Source organism: Ambystoma mexicanum, chromosome 1p, assembly GCF_040938575.1.
Source record: "Ambystoma mexicanum isolate Mex_15411 chromosome 1p, UKY_AmexF1_1, whole genome shotgun sequence".
Lineage (NCBI taxonomy): Eukaryota > Metazoa > Chordata > Amphibia > Caudata > Ambystomatidae > Ambystoma > Ambystoma mexicanum.
In genome coordinates this window covers 1107826862-1107842695 of record NC_090921.1, presented here as the reverse complement: position 1 = coordinate 1107842695, position 15834 = coordinate 1107826862, and positions in this window count along the sequence as shown.

The following is a 15834-nucleotide window of genomic DNA, read 5'->3' as shown; positions in this document are numbered from 1 at the left end:
TTTGGAGGCGGGGCCAGCCAAAACCATGGTATTGGAGGCGGGGCCAGCCAGAACCATGGTTTTAGAGGCGGGCCAGCCAAAACCATGTAACTGGAGGCAGGGCCAGCAAAAACAATGGTATTACAGGCGGGGGCAGCCAAAACCATGGTATTGGAGGCGGGGCCAGCTGTATCCATGGTATTGGAGGCGGGACCAGCCGTATCCATGGAACTGGAGGCAGGGCCATACAAAACCATGGTTTTGGAGGAGAGGGCCAGCCAAAACCATGGTATTGGAGGCGGGGAAACCCAAAACCATGGTTTTGTAGACGGGGCCAGCCAAAACCATGGTATAGGAGGCAGGGCCAGCCAAAACCATGGTATTGGAGACAGGGCCAGCCGTATCCATGGTATTGGAGGCGGGGCCAGCCGTTTCCATGGAACTGGAGGCGGGCCAGCCAAAACCATGGTATTGGAGGCGGGGCCACCCAAAACCATGGTTTTGGAGGCAGGGCCAGCCAAAACCATGGTAATGGAGGCGGGGCCAGCCATATCCATGGTATTGGAGGCAGGGCCAGCCGTTTTCATGGAACTGGAGGCGGGGCCAGCCAAAACCATGGTATTGGAGGCAGGGCCAGCCAAAGCATGGTATTGGAGGCGGGGCCAGTCAAAACCATGTTATTGGAGGCGGGGCCAGCCAAAACCATTGTATTGGAGGCGGGGCCAGCCATATCCATGGTATTGGAGGCGGAGCCAGCCAAAACCATGGTATTGGAGGCGGGGCCAGCCAGAACCATGGTTTTAGAGGCGGGCCAGCCAAAACCATGTAAATGGAGGCAGGGCCAGCCAAAACTATGGTATTACAGGCGGGGCCAGCCAAAACCATGGTATAGGAGGCAGGGCCAGCCAAAACCATGGTATTGGAGACAGGGCCAGCCGTATCCATGGTATTGGAGGCGGGGCCATCCGTTTCCATGGAACTGGAGGCGGGCCAGCCAAAACCATGGTATTGGAGGCGGGGCCACCCAAAACCATGGTTTTGGAGGCAGGGCCAGCCAAAACCATGGTATTGGAGGCGGGGACAGCCAAAACCATGGTATTGGAGGCGGGGCCAGCCATATCCATGGTATTGGAGGCGGTGCCAGCCGTTTTCATGGAACTGGAGGCGGGGCCAGCCAAAACCATGGTACTGGAGGCAGGGCCAGCCAAAAGCATGGTATTAGAGGCGGGCCAGTCAAAACCATGTTATTGGTGCAGGGCCAGCCAAAACCATGGTACTGGAGGCAGGGCCAGCCAAAAGCATGGTATTGGAGGCGGGCCAGTCAAAACCATGTTATTGGAGGCGGGGCCAGCCAAAACCATTGTATTGGAGGCGGGGCCAGCCATATCCATGGTATTGGAGGCGGAGCCAGCCAAAACCATGCTATTGGTGGCAGGGCCAGCCAAAACCATGGTTTTAGAGGTGGGGCCAGCCAAAACCATGGTATTGGAGGGGGGCTATCCAAAACCATTGTTTTGGAGGCGGGGCCAGCCAAATTGGAGGCCGGGCCAGCCAAAGCCATGTAACTGGAGGTGGGGCCAGCAAAAACCAGGTAACTGGAGGTGATGCCAGCCAAAACTATGGTATTGGAGGCGGGGCCAGCCAAAACCATGGTTTTGGAGGCAGGGCCAGCCAAACCCATGGTATTGGAGGCGGGGCCAGCCAAATCCATGGTATTGGAGGCAGGGCCAGCCGTATCCATGGAACTGGAGGCGGGGCCAGCCAAAACCATGGTTTTAGAGGAGGGGCCAGCCAAAATCATGGCATTGGAGTGGGACCACCCAAAACCATGGTTTTGGAGGCTGGGCCAGCCAAAACCATGGTATTGGAGGCGGGTCCAGCCAAAACCATGGTATTGGAGGCGGGGCCAGCCGTATCCATGGTATTGGAGCCGGGGCCAGCCGTTTCCATGGAACTGGAGGCGGGGCCAGCCAAAACCATGGTATTGGAGGCAGGGCCAGCCAAAACCATGGTATTGGAGGCGGGGCCAGCCGTATCCATGGTATTGGAGGCAGGGACAGCCGTTTTCATGGAACTGGAGGCGGGGCCAGCCAAAACCATGGTACTGGAGGCGGGGACAGACAAACCCATGGTATTAGAGGCAGGGTCAGCTAAAACCATGGTATTGGAGCAGGGCCAGCCGTATCCATGGTATTGGAGGCGGGCCAGCCGTTTCCATGAAACTGGAGGCGGGGCCAGCCAAAACCATGGTATTGGAGGCGGGGCCAGCCAAAACCATGGTTTTGGAGGCAGGGCCAGCCAAAACCATGGTATTGGAGGCAGGGCCAGCCAAAACCATGGTATTGGAGGCGGGGCCATCCATATACATGGTATTGGAGGCGGAGCCAGCCAGAACCATGGTATTGGAGGCGGGGCCAGCCAAAACCATGGTTTTAGAGGAGGGGCCAGCCAAAACCATGGTAATGGAGGGGGGCCACCCAAAACCATGGTTTTGGAGGCGGGGCCAGCCAAAACCATGGTATTGGAGTCGGGGCCAGCCAAAACCATGGTATTGGAGGCGGGGCCAGCCATATCCATGGTATTGGAGGCGGGCCAGCCAAAACCATGGTATTGGAGGCGGGGCCAGCCAAAACCATGGTTTTAGAGGCGGGCCAGCCAAAACTATGGTACTGGAGGCGGGGCCAGCCGTATCCATGGTATTGGAGCCGGGGCCAGCCGTTTCCATGGAACTGGAGGCGGGGCCAGCCAAAACCATGGTATTGGAGGTGGGGCCAGCCAAAACCATGGTATTGGAGGCGGGGCCAGCCGTATCCATGGTATTGGAGGCAGGGACAGCCGTTTTCATGGAACTGGAGGCGGGGACAGACAAAACCATGGTATTAGAGGCAGGGTCAGCTAAAACCATGTTTGTGGAGGCGGTGCAAGCCAAAACCATGGTATTGGAGGCGGGGCCAGCCAAAACCATGCATTGGAGGCGGGGCCAGCCAAAACCATGGTTTTAGAGGCAGGCCAGCCAAAACCATGTAAATGGAGGTGGGGCCAGCCAAAACTATGGTACTGGAGGCGGGGCCAGCCGTATCCATGGTATTGAAGGCGGGGCCAGCCGTTTCCATGGAACTTGAGGCGGGGCTAGCCAAAACCATGGTATTGGCCAGCCGTTTCCATGGAACTTGAGGCGGGGCTAGCCAAAACCATGGTATTGGCCAGCCAAAACCACGGTATTGGTGGCGGGGCCAGCCAAAGCCATGGTATTGGAGGCAGGGCCAGCCAAAACCATGGTATTGGAGGCGGGGCCAGCCAAAACCATGGTTTTAGAGGCGGGCCAGCCAAAACCATGTAAATGGAGGCAGGGCCAGCCACAACTATGGTATTAGAGGCGGGGCCAGCCAAAACCATGGTATTGTAGGAGGGGCCAGCCAAAACCATGGTATGGAGGCGGGGCCAGCCGTATCCATGGTATTGGAGGCGGGGCCAGCCGTATCCAGGGAACTGGAGGCGGGGCCAGCCAAAACCATGGTTTTGGAGGAGGGGCCAGCCAAACCCATGGTATTGGTGGCAGGGCCACCGAAAACCATGGTTTTGGAGGCGAGGCCAGCCAAAACCATGGTATTGGAGGCGGGGCCAGCCAAAACCATGGTATTGGAGCAGGGCCAGCCGTATCCATGGTATTGGAGGCGGGCCTGCCGTTTCCATGAAACTGGAGGCGGGGCCAGCCAAAACTATGGTATTGGAGGCGGGGCCAGCCAAAACCATGGTTTTGGAGGCAGGGCCAGCCAAAACCATGGTATTGGAGGCGGGGCCAGCCAAAACCATGGTATTGGAGGCGGGGCCATCCATATCCATGGTATTGGAGGCAGAGCCAGCCAAAACCATGGTATTGGAGGCGGGGCCAGCCAAAACCATGGTTTTAGAGGAGGGGCCAGCCAAAACCATGGTAATGGAGGGGGGCCACCCAAAACCATGGTTTTGGAGGCGGGCCAGCCAAAACCATGGTATTGGAGGCGGGGCCAGCCAAAACCATGGTATTGGAGGCGGGGCCAGCCGTATCCATGGTATTGGAGGCAGGGCCAGCCAAAACCATGGTATTGGAGGCGGGGCCAGCCAAAACCATGGTTTTAGAGGCGGGCCAGCCAAAACTATGTAAATGGAGGTGGGGCCAGCCAAAACTATGGTACTGGAGGCGGTGCCAGCCAAAACCATGGTTTTGGAGGCGAGGCCAGCCAGAAACATGGTTTTAGAGGCGGGCCAGCCAAAACCATGTAAATGGAGGCAGGGCCAGCCAAAACAATGGTATTACAGGTGGGGCCAGCCAAAACCATGGTATTGGAGGCGGGCCAGCTGTATCCATGGTATTGGAGGCGGGACCAGCCGTATCCATGGAACTGGAGGCAGGGCCAGACAAAACCATGGTTTTGGAGGAGGGGGCTAGCCAAAACCATGGTATTGGAGGCGGGGAAACCCAAAACCATGGTTTTGTAGACAGGGCCAGCCAAAACCATGGTATAGGAGGCAGGGCCAGCCAAAACCATGGTATTGGAGACAGGGCCAGCCGTATCCATGGTATTGGAGGCAGGGCCAGCCGTTTCCATGGAACTGGAGGCGGGCCAGCCAAAACCATGGTATTGGAGGCGGGGCCACCCAAAACCATGGTATTGGAGGCGGGGCCAGCCGTTTTCATGGAACTGGAGGCGGGGCCAGCCAAAACCATGGTATTGGAGGCAGGGCCAGCCAAAAGCATGGTATTGGAGGTGGGGTCAGTCAAAACCATTTTATTGGAGGCAGGGCCAGCCAAAACCATTGTATTGGAGGCGGGGCCAGCCAAAACCATGCTATTGGTGGCGAAGCCAGCCAAAACCATGGTTTCAGAGGTGGGGCCAGCCAAAACCATGGTATTGGAGGGGGGCCACCCAAAACCATTGTTTTGGAGGCGGGACCAGCCAAAACCATGGTATTGGAGGCAGGGCCAGCCAAAGCCATGTAACTGGAGGTGGGGCCAGCAAAAACCATGTAACTGGAGGTGGTGCCAGCCAAAACTATGGTATTGGAGGCGGGGCCAGCCAAAACTATGGTACTGGAGGCGGGGCCAGCCGTATCCATGGTATTGGAGCCGGGGCCAGCCGTTTCCATGGAACTGGAGGCGGGGCCAGCCAAAACCATGGTATTGGAGGTGGGGCCAGCCAAAACCATGGTATTGGAGGCGGGGCCAGCCGTATCCATGGTATTGGAGGCAGGGACAGCCGTTTTCATGGAACTGGAGGCGGGGACAGACAAAACCATGGTATTAGAGGCAGGGTCAGCTAAAACCATGTTTGTGGAGGCGGTGCAAGCCAAAACCATGGTATTGGAGGCGGGGCCAGCCAAAACCATGCATTGGAGGTGGGGCCAGCCAAAACCATGGTTTTAGAGGCAGGCCAGCCAAAACCATGTAAATGGAGGTGGGGCCAGCCAAAACTATGGTACTGGAGGCGGGGCCAGCCAAAACCATGGTTTTGGAGCCGGGCCAGCCGTATCCATGGTATTGAAGGTGGGGCCAGCCGTTTCCATGGAACTTGAGGCGGGGCTAGCCAAAACCATGGTATTGGCCAGCCGTTTCCATGGAACTTGAGGCGGGGCTAGCCAAAACCATGGTATTGGCCAGCCAAAACCACGGTATTGGTGGCGGGGCCAGCCAAAGCCATGGTATTGGAGGCAGGGCCAGCCAAAACCATGGTATTGGAGGCGGGGCCAGCCAAAACCATGGTTTTAGAGGCGGGCCAGCCAAAACCATGTAAATGGAGGCAGGGCCAGCCACAACTATGGTATTAGAGGCGGGGCCAGCCAAAACCATGGTATTGTAGGAGGGGCCAGCCAAAACCATGGTATGGAGGCGGGGCCAGCCGTATCCATGGTATTGGAGGCGGGGCCAGCTGTATCCAGGGAACTGGAGGCGGGGCCAGCCAAAACCATGGTTTTGGAGGAGGGGCCAGCCAAACCCATGGTATTGGTGGCAGGGCCACCGAAAACCATGGTTTTGGAGGCGGGGCCAGCCAAAACCATGGTATTGGAGGCGGGGCCAGCCAAAACCATGGTATTGGAGCAGGGCCAGCCGTATCCATGGTATTGGAGGCGGGCCTGCCGTTTCCATGAAACTGGAGGCGGGGCCAGCCAAAACCATGGTATTGGAGGCGGGGCCAGCCAAAACCATGATTTTGGAGGCAGGGCCAGCCAAAACCATGGTATTGGAGGCGGGGCCAGCCAAAACCATGGTATTGGAGGCGGGGCCATCCATATCCATGGTATTGGAGGCAGAGCCAGCCAAAACCATGGTATTGGAGGCGGGGCCAGCCAAAACCATGGTTTTAGAGGAGGGGCCAGCCAAAACCATGGTAATGGAGGGGGGCCACCCAAAACCATGGTTTTGGAGGCGGGCCAGCCAAAACCATGGTATTGGAGGCGGGGCCAGCCAAAACCATGGTATTGGAGGCGGGGCCAGCCGTATCCATGGTATTGGAGGCGGGGCCAGCCAAAACCATGGTATTGGAGGCGGGGCCAGCCAAAACCATGGTTTTAGAGGCGGGCCAGCCAAAACTATGTAAATGGAGGTGGGGCCAGCCAAAACTATGGTACTGGAGGCGGTGCCAGCCAAAACCATGGTTTTGGAGGCGAGGCCAGCCAGAACCATGGTTTTAGAGGCGGGCCAGCCAAAACCATGTAAATGGAGGCAGGGCCAGCCAAAACAATGGTATTACAGGCGGGGCCAGCCAAAACCATGGTATTGGAGGCGGGCCAGCTGTATCCATGGTATTGGAGGCGGGACCAGCCGTATCCATGGAACTGGAGGCAGGGCCAGACAAAACCATGGTTTTGGAGGAGGGGGCCAGCCAAAACCATGGTATTGGAGGCGGGGAAACCCAAAACCATGGTTTTGTAGACAGGGCCAGCCAAAACCATGGTATAGGAGGCAGGGCCAGCCAAAACCATGGTATTGGAGACAGGGCCAGCCGTATCCATGGTATTGGAGGCAGGGCCAGCCGTTTCCATGGAACTGGAGGCGGGCCAGCCAAAACCATGGTATTGGAGGCGGGGCCACCCAAAACCATGGTATTGGAGGCGGGGCCAGCCGTTTTCATGGAACTGGAGGTGGGGCCAGCCAAAACCATGGTATTGGAGGGAGGGCCAGCCAAAAGCATGGTATTGGAGGTGGGGTCAGTCAAAACCATTTTATTGGAGGCAGGGCCAGCCAAAACCATTGTATTGGAGGCGGGGCCAGCCAAAACCATGCTATTGGTGGCGGGGCCAGCCAAAACCATGGTTTCAGAGGTGGGGCCAGCCAAAACCATGGTATTGGAGGGGGGCCACCCAAAACCATTGTTTTGGAGGCGGGACCAGCCAAAATCATGGTATTGGAGGCAGGGCCAGCCAAAGCCATGTAACTGGAGGTGGGGCCAGCAAAAACCATGTAACTGGAGGTGGCGCCAGCCAAAACTATGGTATTGGAGGCGGGGCCAGCCAAAACCATGGTTTTGGAGGCAGGGCCAGCCAAAACCATGGTTTTGGAGGCAGGGCCAGCCAAAACCATGGTATTGGAGGCGGGGCCAGCCAAATCCATGGTATTGGAGGCAGGGCCAGCCGTATCCATGGAACTGGAGGCGGGGCCAGCCAAAACCATGGTTTTAGAGGAGGGGCCAGCCAAAACCATGGCATTGGAGGGGGGCCACCCAAAACCATGGTTTTGGAGGCTGGGCCAGCCAAAACTATGGTATTGGAGGCGGGGCCAGCCAAAACCATGGTATTGGAGGCGGGGCCAGCCGTATCCATGGTATTGGTGCCAGGGCCAGCCGTTTCCATGGAACTGGAGGCGGGTCCAGCCAAAACCATGGTATTGGAGGCGGGGCCAGCCAAAACCATGGTATTGGAGGCGGGGCCAGCCGTATCCATGGTATTGGAGGCAGGGACAGCCGTTTTCATGGAACTGGAGGTGGGGCCAGCCAAAACCATGGTACTGGAGGCGGGGACAGACAAACCCATGGTATTAGAGGCAAGGTCAGCTAAAACCATGTTTGTGGAGGCGGTGCCAGCCAAAACCATGGTATTGGAGGCAGGGCCAGCCAAAACCATGGTATTGGAGGCGGGGCCAGCCAAAACCATGGTTTTAGAGGCGGGCCAGCCAAAACCATGTAAATGGAGGCAGGGCCAGCCAAAACTATGGTATTAGAGGCGGGGCCAGCCAAAACCATGTTAATGGAGGCGGGGCCAGCCAAAACCATGGTATTGGAGGCGGGGCCAGCCAAAACCATGCTTTTGGAGGCAGGGCCAGCCAAAACCATGTAAATGGAGGTGGGGCCAGCCAAAACTATGGTACTGGAGGCGGGGCCAGCCAAAACCATGGTATTGGAGGCGGGGCCAGCCAAAACCATGGTATTGGAGGCGGGCCAGCCGTATCCATGGTATTAGAGGCGGGGCCAGCCGTTTCCATGGAACTTGAGGCGGGGCCAGCCAAAACCATGGTATTGGTGGCGGGGCCAGCGAAAGCCATGGTATTGGAGGCAGGGCCAGCCAAAACCATGGTATTGGAGGCGGGGCCAGCCAAATCCATGGTTTTAGAGGCGGGCCAGCCAAAACCATGTAAATGGAGGCAGGGCCAGCCAAAACTATGGTATTAGAGGCGGGGCCAGCCAAAACCATGGTAAGGGAGGCGGGGCCAGCCAAAACCATGGTATTGGAGGCAGGGCCAGCCAAAACCATGCTTTTGGAGGCAGGGCCAGCCGTATCCATGGTATTGGAGACGGGGCCAGCCGTTTCCATGGAACTGGAGGCGGGGCCCGACAAAACCATGGTTTTGGAGGAGAGGCCAGCCAAAACCATGGTATTGGAGGCGGGGCCACCCAAAACCATGGTTTTGGAGGCGGGGCCAGCCAAACCGTTGTATTGGAGGCGGGGCCAGCTAAAACCATGGTATTGGAGGAGGGGCCAGCCAAAACCATGGAATTGGAGGCGGGTCCAGCCGTATCCATGCTATTGGAGGCAGGGCCAGTCGTATCCATGGTATTGGATGCAGGACCAGCCAAAACCATGGTTTTAGAGGCAGAGCCAGCCAAAATCATGTAACTGGAGGTGGGGCCAGCCAAAACCATGGTATTGGAGGCGGGGCCAGCCAAAACCATGGTATTGGAGGCGGGGCCAGCCAAAACCATGGTATTGGAGGCGGGGCCATCCGTTTCCATGGAACTGGAGGCGGGGCCAGCCAAAACCATGGTATTGGAGGCGGGGCCAGCCAAAGCCATGGTATTGGAGGCGGGGCCAGCCAAAACCATGGTTTTGGAGGCGGGGCCAGCCAAAACCATGGAATTGGAGGCGGGCCAGCCGTATCCATGGTATTGGAGGCAGGGCCAGCCGTATCCAAGGTATTCGATGCGGGACCAGCCAAAAATATGGTTTTAGAGGCGGAGCCAGCCAAAACTATGTAACTGGAGGAGGGGCCAGCCAAAACCATGGTATTGGAGTCGGGGCCAGCCAAAACCATGGTATTGGAGGCGGATGTTAGGGAGAATTCTCTGTAAGGCTCATTTCCAAAACCTAGTGAGTCCCCCAGCAGCTTTGCTGGATTTTTTGGGTTTATTTTTTTCTCTCCTGATAAGAGCGAGATTCTTTTGCTTGCACTCTTAGACATGCTTTGAGGTGTTCCTTTAACTTTTCATGTGTTTTATGGGCTATGGGGTCTTTTACTCCATAGGGTCTCATGTGTTTTTTGATGTGGGTTACACTGCACCCTCCGTGCCGTACCCCAGGGGTGTCGTAGCGACCCCCCATCATAGACTCCATACCCTGGGACTGACTACCGTCTCCCAGGGCATGTAAAGTCACCATTGGCTTTGCTAGTCCCAAATTATGAACAGAAACCAGTACAAACCATCATATTCCCGACGTACTGGTCGGGGCAATTCGATTGCCCGGGGTCTGTTGTTCGAGGGGCACGTCTCCGTCCCCCCTGATTGAGTTTTGGCTGGTGGCAGTGGATACTACTTTTTATATTCAACCGCAAATATATCTCTATGAGATTTTCCCATTGTTCGAGGCTACCAACTTTAATTATTTAATTCGGACAGCCTCGAACATACCGCCGGTTTATTTAATTAATATTAAATCACTGGTTGGTATTTTTTGCCAGAACTCGATTCTAAAATGGCGTTTGTGTTCTCTTCTGTGACTCCAACCCAAGTCGAGCCCTTTGTTCCATTTTTTGGGGGGCTTCTCCACAGAAGCCTCCAAAAGTGGTGCCACTCTGTCTGGGTACCACAGGGGGTGTGGGAGGGGGTTTAGGCACCCTGGACTGAGTTACCTTGGTAACTCAAGTCGCACTCTTGTGTGATTGGTCCAAGTGGTGAGCCGGCCGGCTCACCATTTAGCATGTTCGATTGACAGCTAGGCTGAGTGAATGGGGGTGTGCTGCATAAAAGCAGGGCTTTGGGGACTGGAACTTCAGAAGTCACCACAGGACCTAAGAATCCGAGGAGGGAGAAGCTGAGCCGACCTGCAACGACAACACCACCGGTGGAGCCCTGCTGAATCGTCTCACCACTTTTCCCGACGACAGAGGAGATCTCCAGTCCGGAGAGTCTTCTTTCTTTGACTGGTGGGGATAATCAGTTTCGCCTTCTTTTCACCTTCCTGGAGCATCTCGTGGCCGCCTTGCCCGTGCCAAGCACCCCAGCAAACGGAATACCACGGTTTACCACTACCACAAAGAGAAGGGTAGTGCCTTTTAACCGGAGAACTCCGCGGCTGGTTTCTTCCCTGGCAGTGCAACGACATTCATCTTTCCTCCACGGCGAGACCTCTTCTTCCTCTGGACAAAACAACGACTTGCACATGCTGCCAGGAACAACTGCCCCCGCTGGAGCTTCCTTCACACTTAAAGTACTGTGTTCTGCCTGGCTTCCCTTGCAACAGATCGTTCGGGGTGACAGTAAAGCGTCGACTTTTTAACCTGGGCTAGCCTGGGACAACCTAGCTAACTTTTCCTGACTTGAATTTCATCCTTTTTGTGCGAACAATCTACAAGACTCTTTGGGCATAACCCCACTGTGTGAACCTGGACACATTTCGCTTGCTCTCTCTAAGAGTGGGCCTGGCATTTGAACTTCCTTGTTCTCCAGTAGACTTTGCCTAACCTGCCTCACTGTGGTTCTTTGAAAAGTATTGAAATTCGTGTGCTTTCATAACTCTGCCCCCCCCTTTTTAATAACTTATTAGAGTGCCATCTTATGTTAAGCGCTCACCTCTGTCTGAAAATAAGTGGTGTTTCTCATTAAGACTTGTCTGATAAGTAATTAGGGTTGTATATATATAATAGTGACTGTGTGTTGAATTTACTTACCTCTTTGTGCTAGTGTAAATTACAAGTGTGTTTTTCAATAAATAATTATATACTTTTACACCAAAGCTTTGGTCAGTGTTTGTTTATGCTAATGTGTCTCTGTACCTATTGTGTATACTCTGCATACTGCCTAACTCTTCTTGAGGGAAGTCTGACTGCTCAGCCACAGCTACCAGGTAAATCTGGGTGGTACAGACTGCTACCAAGTGGGTTTACTGCCAAACACCTGTAGTCTTAAATCTTTTGCAGTGGTCCCTAAGGGAACTGCACAGGTTTCTGCCTAGCACGGGGCCAGCCAAAACCATGGTATTGGAGGCGAGGCCAGCCAAAACCATGGTATTTGAGAAGGGGACAGCCAAACCCATGGTATTGGAGGCAGGGTCAGCCAAACCATGGTTTTTGAGGCGGTGCCAGCCAAAACCATGGTATTGGAGGCGGGGCCAGCCAAAACCATGGTATTGGAGGCGGGTTCAGCCAAAACCATGGTTTTAGAGGCAGGCCAGCCAAAACCATGTAAATGGAGGTGGGGCCAGCAAAAACTATGGTATTGGAGGCGGGGCCAGCTAAAAACATTTAAATGGAGGCAGGGCCAGCCAAAACTATGGTATTACAGGCGGGGCCAGCCAAAACTATGGTATTACAGGCGGGGCCAGCCAAAACCATGGTATTGGAGGCGGGGCCAGCCCAAACCATGGTATTGGAGGCGGGGCCAGCTGTATCCACGGTATTGGAGGCGGGGCCAGCCGTATCCATGGAACTGGAGGCGGGGCCAGACAAAACCATGGTTTTGGAGGAGGGGCCATCCAAAACCATGGTATTGGAGGCGGCGCCACCCAAAACCATGGTTTTGGAGGCGGGGCCAGCCAAAACCATGGTATTGGAGGCAGGGCCAGCCAAAACCATGGTATTGGAGGGAGGGTCAGCCGTATCCATGGTATTGGAGGTGGGGCCAGGCGTTTCCATGGAACTGGAGGCGGGCCAGCCAAAACCATGGTATTGGAGGTGGGGCCACCCAAAACCATGGTTTTAAAGGCGGGCCAGCCAAAACAATGTAAATGCAGGTGGGGCCAGCCAAAACTATGGTATTGGAGGCGGGGCCAGCCAAAACCATGGTATTGGAGGCGGGTTCAGCCAAAACCATGGTTTTAGAGGCAGGCCAGCCAAAACCATGTAAATGGAGGTGGGGCCAGCAAAAACTATGGTATTGGAGGCGGGACCAGCTAAAACCATGGTTTTGGAGGCGGGGCCAGCCAAAACCATTTTATTGAAGGGGGGGGCAGCCAAAACCATGGTAATGGAGACGGGGCCAGCCAAAACCATGGTTTTAGAGGCGGGCCAGCCAAAACATTTAAATGGAGGCAGGGCCAGCCAAAACTATGGTATTACAGGCGGGGCCAGCCAAAACTATGGTATTACAGGCAGGGCCAGCCAAAACCATGGTATTGGAGGCGGGGCCAGCCCAAACCATGGTATTGGAGACGGGGCCAGCTGTATCCACGGTATTGGAGGCGGGGCCAGCCGTATCCATGGAACTGGAGGCGGGGCCAGACAAAACCATGGTTTTCGAGGAGGGGCCAGCAACACCATGGTATTGGAGGGGGCCACCGAAAACCATGGTTTTGGAGGTGGGGCCAGCCAAAACCATGGTATTGGAGGCGGGGTGCCAAAACCATGGCATTGGAGGTGGGGCCAGCCGTATCCATGTTATTGGAGGCGGGGCCAGCCGTTTCCATGGAACTGGAGGCGGGGCCAGACAAAACCATGGTATTGGAGGCGGGGATAGCCAAACCCATGGTATTGGAGGCAGGGTCAGCCAAAACCATGATTTTGGAGGCGGTGCCAGCCAAAACCATGGTATTGGAGGCGGGGCCAGCCAAAACTATGGTATTGGAGGCGGGGCCAGCCAAAACCATGGTTTTGGAGGTGGGGCCAGCCAAAACCATGGTATTGGAGGCAGGGCCAGCCGTATCCATGGTATTGGAGGCAGGGCCAGCCAGAACCATGGTTTTAGAGGCGGGCCAGCCAAAACCATGTAAATGGAGGCAGGGCCAGCCAAAACAATGGTATTACAGGCGGGGCCAGCCAAAACCATGGTATTGGAGGCGGGGCCAGCTGTATCCATGGAACTGGAGGAAGGGCCAGACAAAACCATGGTTTTGGAGGAGGGGGCCAGCCAAAACCATGGTATTGGTGGCGAAGCCAGCCAAAACCATGGTTTCAGAGGTGGGGCCAGCCAAAACCATGGTATTGGAGGGGGGCCACCCAAAACCATTGTTTTGGAGGCGGGACCAGCCAAAACCATGGTATTGGAGGCAGGGCCAGCCAAAGCCATGTAACTGGAGGTGGGGCCAGCAAAAACCATGTAACTGGAGGTGGTGCCAGCCAAAACTATGGTATTGGAGGCGGGGCCAGCCAAAACTATGGTACTGGAGGCGGGGCCAGCCGTATCCATGGTATTGGAGCCGGGGCCAGCCGTTTCCATGGAACTGGAGGCGGGGCCAGCCAAAACCATGGTATTGGAGGTGGGGCCAGCCAAAACCATGGTATTGGAGGCGGGGCCAGCCGTATCCATGGTATTGGAGGCAGGGACAGCCGTTTTCATGGAACTGGAGGCGGGGACAGACAAAACCATGGTATTAGAGGCAGGGTCAGCTAAAACCATGTTTGTGGAGGCGGTGCAAGCCAAAACCATGGTATTGGAGGCGGGGCCAGCCAAAACCATGCATTGGAGGTGGGGCCAGCCAAAACCATGGTTTTAGAGGCAGGCCAGCCAAAACCATGTAAATGGAGGTGGGGCCAGCCAAAACTATGGTACTGGAGGCGGGGCCAGCCAAAACCATGGTTTTGGAGCCGGGCCAGCCGTATCCATGGTATTGAAGGTGGGGCCAGCCGTTTCCATGGAACTTGAGGCGGGGCTAGCCAAAACCATGGTATTGGCCAGCCGTTTCCATGGAACTTGAGGCGGGGCTAGCCAAAACCATGGTATTGGCCAGCCAAAACCACGGTATTGGTGGCGGGGCCAGCCAAAGCCATGGTATTGGAGGCAGGGCCAGCCAAAACCATGGTATTGGAGGCGGGGCCAGCCAAAACCATGGTTTTAGAGGCGGGCCAGCCAAAACCATGTAAATGGAGGCAGGGCCAGCCACAACTATGGTATTAGAGGCGGGGCCAGCCAAAACCATGGTATTGTAGGAGGGGCCAGCCAAAACCATGGTATGGAGGCGGGGCCAGCCGTATCCATGGTATTGGAGGCGGGGCCAGCTGTATCCAGGGAACTGGAGGCGGGGCCAGCCAAAACCATGGTTTTGGAGGAGGGGCCAGCCAAACCCATGGTATTGGTGGCAGGGCCACCGAAAACCATGGTTTTGGAGGCGGGGCCAGCCAAAACCATGGTATTGGAGGCGGGGCCAGCCAAAACCATGGTATTGGAGCAGGGCCAGCCGTATCCATGGTATTGGAGGCGGGCCTGCCGTTTCCATGAAACTGGAGGCGGGGCCAGCCAAAACCATGGTATTGGAGGCGGGGCCAGCCAAAACCATGATTTTGGAGGCAGGGCCAGCCAAAACCATGGTATTGGAGGCGGGGCCAGCCAAAACCATGGTATTGGAGGCGGGGCCATCCATATCCATGGTATTGGAGGCAGAGCCAGCCAAAACCATGGTATTGGAGGCGGGGCCAGCCAAAACCATGGTTTTAGAGGAGGGGCCAGCCAAAACCATGGTAATGGAGGGGGGCCACCCAAAACCATGGTTTTGGAGGCGGGCCAGCCAAAACCATGGTATTGGAGGCGGGGCCAGCCAAAACCATGGTATTGGAGGCGGGGCCAGCCGTATCCATGGTATTGGAGGCGGGGCCAGCCAAAACCATGGTATTGGAGGCGGGGCCAGCCAAAACCATGGTTTTAGAGGCGGGCCAGCCAAAACTATGTAAATGGAGGTGGGGCCAGCCAAAACTATGGTACTGGAGGCGGTGCCAGCCAAAACCATGGTTTTGGAGGCGAGGCCAGCCAGAACCATGGTTTTAGAGGCGGGCCAGCCAAAACCATGTAAATGGAGGCAGGGCCAGCCAAAACAATGGTATTACAGGCGGGGCCAGCCAAAACCATGGTATTGGAGGCGGGCCAGCTGTATCCATGGTATTGGAGGCGGGACCAGCCGTATCCATGGAACTGGAGGCAGGGCCAGACAAAACCATGGTTTTGGAGGAGGGGGCCAGCCAAAACCATGGTATTGGAGGCGGGGAAACCCAAAACCATGGTTTTGTAGACAGGGCCAGCCAAAACCATGGTATAGGAGGCAGGGCCAGCCAAAACCATGGTATTGGAGACAGGGCCAGCCGTATCCATGGTATTGGAGGCAGGGCCAGCCGTTTCCATGGAACTGGAGGCGGGCCAGCCAAAACCATGGTATTGGAGGCGGGGCCACCCAAAACCATGGTATTGGAGGCGGGGCCAGCCGTTTTCATGGAACTGGAGGCGGGGCCAGCCAAAACCATGGTAT